General features: G+C 45.3%; 1 protein-coding gene across 1 annotated transcript in view; it reads left to right on the forward strand.

The window, feature by feature from the left end:
- Window positions 1–6505, forward strand: part of NPHP1 (nephrocystin 1) — a 94874-nt gene that overhangs the window by 62741 nt on the left and 25628 nt on the right. The gene's annotated exons all lie outside the window — the stretch shown is intronic.

Here is a 6505-nt window from a genome sequence, read left to right on the forward strand (position 1 = left end):
TCCAGGAGGGGCTATGATTGGCTCAAGAAGATCAGGATATGCCACTCCCCTGGTCACAGTGATTGGATTAAGAATGGGCCAATAGAGAGCAAACCCCAGACTTATTCTAGAGTCCTCTCCTTCCCTGCCCAGTGTAGCAGGAGATGTGAAATCTGGAGCCACTGTGTATTGCAGCAACTTTACTACTGGGAAGTGAAAGCCTAGAGCTGTGTGTACATGGGGGTAGCACTGAGTGAGGTTAAGAACAAAGCCAACGGTAGTGACAGCGACAGGCAGGCAGGGCAGACCAAACAGGGGATCTTAGGTCCTTGGTAGCATTGTTTGAGTCCCTGGATCAAGCCTCACCTGAAGCCAACATTCCCCCAACTTCTCACTTACCTGAGGTAATAAATTCCCTTGGTTGTTAGAGCCAGTTGGGATGGGTTCTTCTAACACGTGCAGTGGGAAGAATGGATACGCTGTCCCTTCTCCAAGCATCTCTGGCTTTCTCCTGGCCTGCCCCTTATCAGGCAACCAATAAATCTTTTAAAAATGTATAAGGCGATTTATTGGTGGGGAGAGAGTTTGAGGAAGAAGAGACAAAAAAAAAAGAGAGAAGCAGTTGTCTCCAAAGTCTTTCTGACGGAGAGGGTAGATTCAATCATTCGAAAACATTTATTGAGTGCTTACTGTGTGCCAGGCAATATTCAATACAAACAGAGTTACTGCTCCTCTGAAGCCAACATCCGAGGGAGGGCAGGGGCGGGAGACAAACAATATGCAAATGAATCAATAAACAAAAATACGAGGTAGTGATAAGTGCTATACAGAGAATCAAAACAGGCTGGTAGAGTTTTGGTTCTGGTCAAATAGAGACAGATATTCTACCCTTTTCTCCCCACTGAATGCAACTAAAGCCCTGGACAGGATGCATGGAACAGCTTTCTGAGGACTCTGAAAAATAAGTAGAAGTGGGACTATTTGGGAAGGAAACCAGAGTTGAAAATACTACCAAAGTGGTGGTGAGTTTCCCATTTTTTCCCTCCAGATTCTTCAGGCCTGGGCTCAGACAACATGAAACCTAGAACTGTGTACAGGATACAGACCAAAAACGTCTCCGAAAAAGCCCTCCATTTCTGGGCTTAGGAATGGGAAAAGAGAGCCCGTATAGGGCAGAGAGAGTGTAGAAAACCCCTGTTTATTTGTGGAGTTTTTTCCATTCTTTCCTGCCCCCAGGCAATCTAGTGACAGTAGGGGTGACAATGGCAGTGGCAGCCAGACAGGTGACTAAACTCTAAGGAAGGGCACCCTTCTCTCTGACCAAAGGAACTGTGGTCCTAAGAGCATGGGGGGAAATCCTTCTTTCTTTCCCTTTCTCTGTGTAAATATATCTTGTTGCTTTTTGTCACAGTACAGCAGGGAAAGTAAAACCCTGGCTTTTTAGCCAGGGGACCAAGGTGAGGGTGGAGGGGTCAGGATCACCTGGGAACTGGAAAGTGTGGGGGGATCATGGGGAGGAGGGCGCTAAAGAAAGTGATCCCATAAAGTAGTGTGTGAGTGTCTTAGCTGCCCCTAAAACAGCATGCCAAAGGATTTTAGAACTGAGCAGCACGGTCCCAGACTGATCCTAGGTCCAAGACTAGCACACACACCAAACAGATCTCAATAGCACTGCAAAGCCTTAAAAACTGAACTGACATTGTTCAGGTGGTTTCAGACCAGAGAAGGTAGACAGGAACTTACTTGCAGCCTGCATCTAACCAGGTTGGTCACCTGCTAAAGCAAACAAAAATTCAACATTTTCTATAGGATTTGAAGAAGACCCATAATCCTATAACATAATATTCAAAATGTCCAAGGTAAAATCCACAATTACTTGATATTTGAAGACCCAGGAAAATCTCTCAAAGGGGAAAGATGAAAGGACAATAAGAGACAACAAGTCTGAGATGACATGGTTGTTGGAATTGAGACATTAAAGCAGCTGTTATAATCATGCTCTAAGAAGTAAGGGCAAATCCCCTCGAAATGAATAGTCTCATCAGAGAAACAGATGGTATAGAAAGAACCATATTGAAGTTTTAGAAACAAAAAATACAATAACCAAAATGAAAAAGATTAATTGGATGAACTCAATAACAGTATGCAGATGATAGAAAAGTCAGTAAATTTAAAGATACTTCAATAGGTCAACATAAATCAATATAGATAGATCAATACAAATTGTCCAGTTGAACAATAGAAAGGAAATAGATTGAAAAAATAAACAAATCCTTAAGAACCCATGGGACAATGCCAAAAGGTCTAACATTCTTGTAACCAGAGTCTCAGTAGGAGGGGAGAAATAGTGTAGTACAGGGAAAAAAAGTTTTTTTGAAGAAATAATGGCTGAAAACTTTAAAAATTTGATGAAAGACTTAAAAGTTACAGATTCAAGAAGCTTAGTGAACAACAAAAAAAAAACTCAGGGAAAGCCATGCACAGCCATATCAGAATCAAACTATAAAACTAAACACGAAGAAAAAAAAGTCTTGAAAGCAACCAAAGAAAAACAATGCATTCAACAGAGGGAACAGCAGTTGGAATTACTGAGAATTTCTCATCAAAACCAGAGGCCAAAACATTCCTTAAGTGCTGAAAGAAAAAACAAAACTGGCAACCCAGAATTCTATATTCTGCAACAATACCTTATAGGAACGAAGGTGGAATTAAGACATTCTCAGATGAAGGAAAACTAAGGGAATCTATTGTCAACAGACTTGCTCTGAAAGAAATGCTAAATGAAGTTCTTCAGGCAGAAGGGAAATGATACCAAAGGAAAGCTTGGAACATCAAGAATGAAGGAACAGCAACAGAAATGGTAAATATCTGGGTAAACAGATTAATTTTTTCTCTTAAGTAAGTTCTTTAAAATATGTATGATGGTTGAAAGCAAAAAACATAACATTGTCTGATGGGGTTTCAACGTATGCATTTATAACATGAATGACAACTACAACTGAAAAGAAGAGGGTAAAGGGACCTACATGTTCTTCACTCCATCCGAAGTGGCAAAGTACTCTTGAGTTGACTGGAAAGTTAAATAGGTATACTGTAAATCCTAGAGCAACTTCTAAACAAGTAATACAAAGAGACATGGTAAAAAAAACTCAATAGATGAAGTAAGATGGAATACTAAAAATGTTTTTAAAATCCAAAAGAAGAAACGAAGAAATGAAACAAATAAAAAACAAAAAATGAGATGGTAGACCAAAATCCAAATATATCAATAATTACATTAAATGTAAATAGTCTAAAAATACCAATTAAAGGCAGCAAATTTTTGGGAGTTCTCTAGTGGTCCAGTGGTCAGGACACAGCACTTTCACTGCCATGGCCGAGGGTTCAATCCCTGGTCTGGGAACTAAGATCCCACAAGCTGTGTGGCACAGACAAAAAAATAGTGATATAGGTAAGTTAGAAGTAAAAGAGTAGGAACATATATATCACGCAAACACCAAGTGTATTATAATAAACATGCAAACATCAATTATAAGCGACAGTATTTGCATACATTGTTGGTGGGAGTATAAATGGTTTAACCACTTTGAAAAATAGCTTGACAGTATCTAGAAACGCACACCACATGACCCACAATTCCATTCCTGAGATATTCCCAATAAAAATGCATACCTAGATGCCCTGAAAGGTATGTTCTAGAATTTTCATAGCAGTGTTACTAATTAAGACCCCAAATTGAAATAACCCAAATGTTCATAAACACTAGAATGAGTAAAGTGTAGAATATTTATACAATGGGATACTGTGCAACAGTGAGGGAACTGCAGCAGTGAGGGAACTGCAGCAGTGAGGGAACTGCAGCAGTGAGGGAACTGCAGCAGTGAGGGAACTACAGCAGTGAGGGAACTACAGCAGCACACAACAACGTGGATGAGTTTCCTGGGCATAATGTTGGGCGAAAGAAGCCAGACGCACAGAAATTCATTCAGAATCAAGCAGAACTGACTGATAGGGTTAGACATCATGGGAGCAGACATCTGGGGAGAAGGGAGGGTGAAATGACTGGGTGGCGTCTGGCAACGTTCTGTTTCTTGCTCTCGGTGGTGGTTTCATGGTCTGTATGTTTTGTGCATTTTTTCTGTAAGCATATTATACATCAACAAAAACAATTTTGAAATGATTTTTTAAAATCAGAACGGAGGGACTTCCCTGGTGGCACAGTGGTTAAGAATCCACCTGCGAATGCAGGGGACACAGGTTCGATCCCTGGTCTGGGGAGATCCTACATGCCGCGGAGCATCTAAGCCCGTGCGCCACAATGACTGAGCCTGCACTCTAGAGCCTGCGAGCCGCAACTACTGAGCCCGAGTGCTGCAACTACTGAAGCCCACACACCTAGAGCCCGTGCTCTGCAACAAGAGAAGCCACTGCAGTGAGAAGCCCGCACACTGCAATGAAGAGTAGCCCCCGCTGGCCACAACTAGAGAAAGCCCGCGTGCAGCAATGAAGACCCAACGCAGCCAAAAATAAATAAAAATTTTAAAAATATCAGGATGGAAATATTAACAGAGGAGGTGCTGGTCTTACTATGGAAAGGAGAAGCAAAGAGAAGTGATTTCAGGATTAGAATTAGATGAACAACTACTTGTTAAGCGTCTGCCGTTAGCCAGAACTGTCCTGGAAGTTTTCAAAGAGACTATATCTCATTTAACTCGCCCCAACACACAAAGGAGAAAATGTGACCCGCAGCCTCACACCAGGCTCTGACCTTGTCTCACAATGCATTCACACCTACAGCCCCAGCGAGGCATCAGCTGGACTGGAAGGCGAAGGTGTTCTCACAGCTCTAAACTTCTGTCCGTCCCGGTATCCCATGGCCTGTGATGCGTTATGAATCCTACAGCTTTCTTATGAAGAGCCTCAGTAGACTGTGCTATACTTCATTGCATATAATAAAACATGACTTGGCTAAATGTAAAATGTTTAAAATATGCCACATTTTTTACAGCTTTGTTTTGTCACATCTTCCCTTCTAAACATATGAATTGTCTCAGAAGGTAGAAGTGGCTCAGGCCCTGTCCAGGTTCTGGTATTAACTCTACTTCATAGTCCGAGAAAGGTTATTTTCCTTCTTGTTTTCCCTGAGCTGTTCCCATAGACTATGTGCCATGTTGTCGGTGGCTGAGTCCAGGGTATCCTACAGCCCAAGAGAGTGGCCACGGCTGATTTACAACAGTCCGGAGAGGGGGCAAGAGGTGGGATTCCTGGGGCAGTGCCTGCTGTGCTGGGTTCATCCTGCAAATGAGGTGGGGCTGGAAAGCAGGTGGGATCAGGGCCTCACTTCCCCGCTAGATCCCCCCAGGCCTGAAGGAGGTGCATGACCGGGCTGGCTTGACGTTTACTCCATGTGCCCTTTGCCTCTCTTTGCAGTGACTTTGCTTTGGGCTCATTTGTCCAAACTCCGCTGTCCCCTGGCTCTCACCCAGCTCTCTCCCAACCAGGCAAAGGCCCAGCAGACTGCTACCCTGACCTGTGCCCGGGAGGGCCGGCCCTGGTTGTTCAGGAACTGGCCTCTTGTGGTGGACATCTCCTGACCCCAGCACACAGAGCAGTCCTCCCACATCCCCTCCACTCCAGGGCTGAGGCCACGGAGGGCAGGGAGAATGGACCTCCAAACCCCGAGCATCCCCAGCAGACTTTGGGGCACCAGGCCTTCCTGCAGGGTGGCAGATTCTCAGATTGACAGGCAAAGGGCCCACATCTCCAGGCCCTTTCTTTAGAGGGAAAGGAGCCACTTGGTCGCTGGGTCACAGCCCTGGAGCTCGGCCAGTAGGCAGGCGGAAGGCAGGAAGGAACCGCTTGGCCCCAAGCCTGGCTCCTGGAAGCACCGGCTGGGGTGCTGGGGCAGGGAGGGGGTGCCCACTGGGGTGGATTCTTCCCAGAGAGGGAGGCCTCCTCCGCTGGGAGAGAAAAGTAGGAGAGAGGATGGTGACAAGGGTGCAGAGAGAGAAGGAAGTGCCACGTCCCCAGGACGGGGCAGGATCTGGAAGTGAGGGTGGCTCCTCGCCCTCTGGCTTGAGGCCCCCAAGGTGGAGAAGGCGGGAGCAGGGCATGCTGTGTCCTTGACTTGACCTGGCAGATTCTTGGTCTCCTCACTTGGAAAAGGGGCAACCCGGTCACGTGCCAGGCTGTGGGGAGCACCAGAGCTGACTGCGGATTTCTTGGCTCCTAGTAGCTCTTCAATAAACGGTCCTTGTTATTCAAGCGGCTCAGCCTGTATTGGTTGGGGTGGTGGCTATAGCTGGCCTCCCCTGGAGTAGCATGCCTGGGATTCAAAACTTCCTTAGGAGGAAAAGTCTAGGAAGAGGCTCCGGCTCTCCTTCCTTAGCGACTCTGCCCCAGCCCGGGCGAAGCCTGTCTGATGCACAAACCACATTTCACTGAGGATTCTCTTGGCTGGAGCCAGTGGAAGGACCTGCTGGGCTGGAACGGTTTTTTTTTTTTTTTTTTCCTTTCAGGCATCGTG

The sequence above is a fragment of the Neophocaena asiaeorientalis genome, unplaced genomic scaffold, assembly GCF_003031525.2.
Source record: "Neophocaena asiaeorientalis asiaeorientalis breed wild unplaced genomic scaffold, Neophocaena_asiaeorientalis_V1.1 scaffold114, whole genome shotgun sequence".
NCBI classification, from domain to species: domain Eukaryota; kingdom Metazoa; phylum Chordata; class Mammalia; order Artiodactyla; family Phocoenidae; genus Neophocaena; species Neophocaena asiaeorientalis.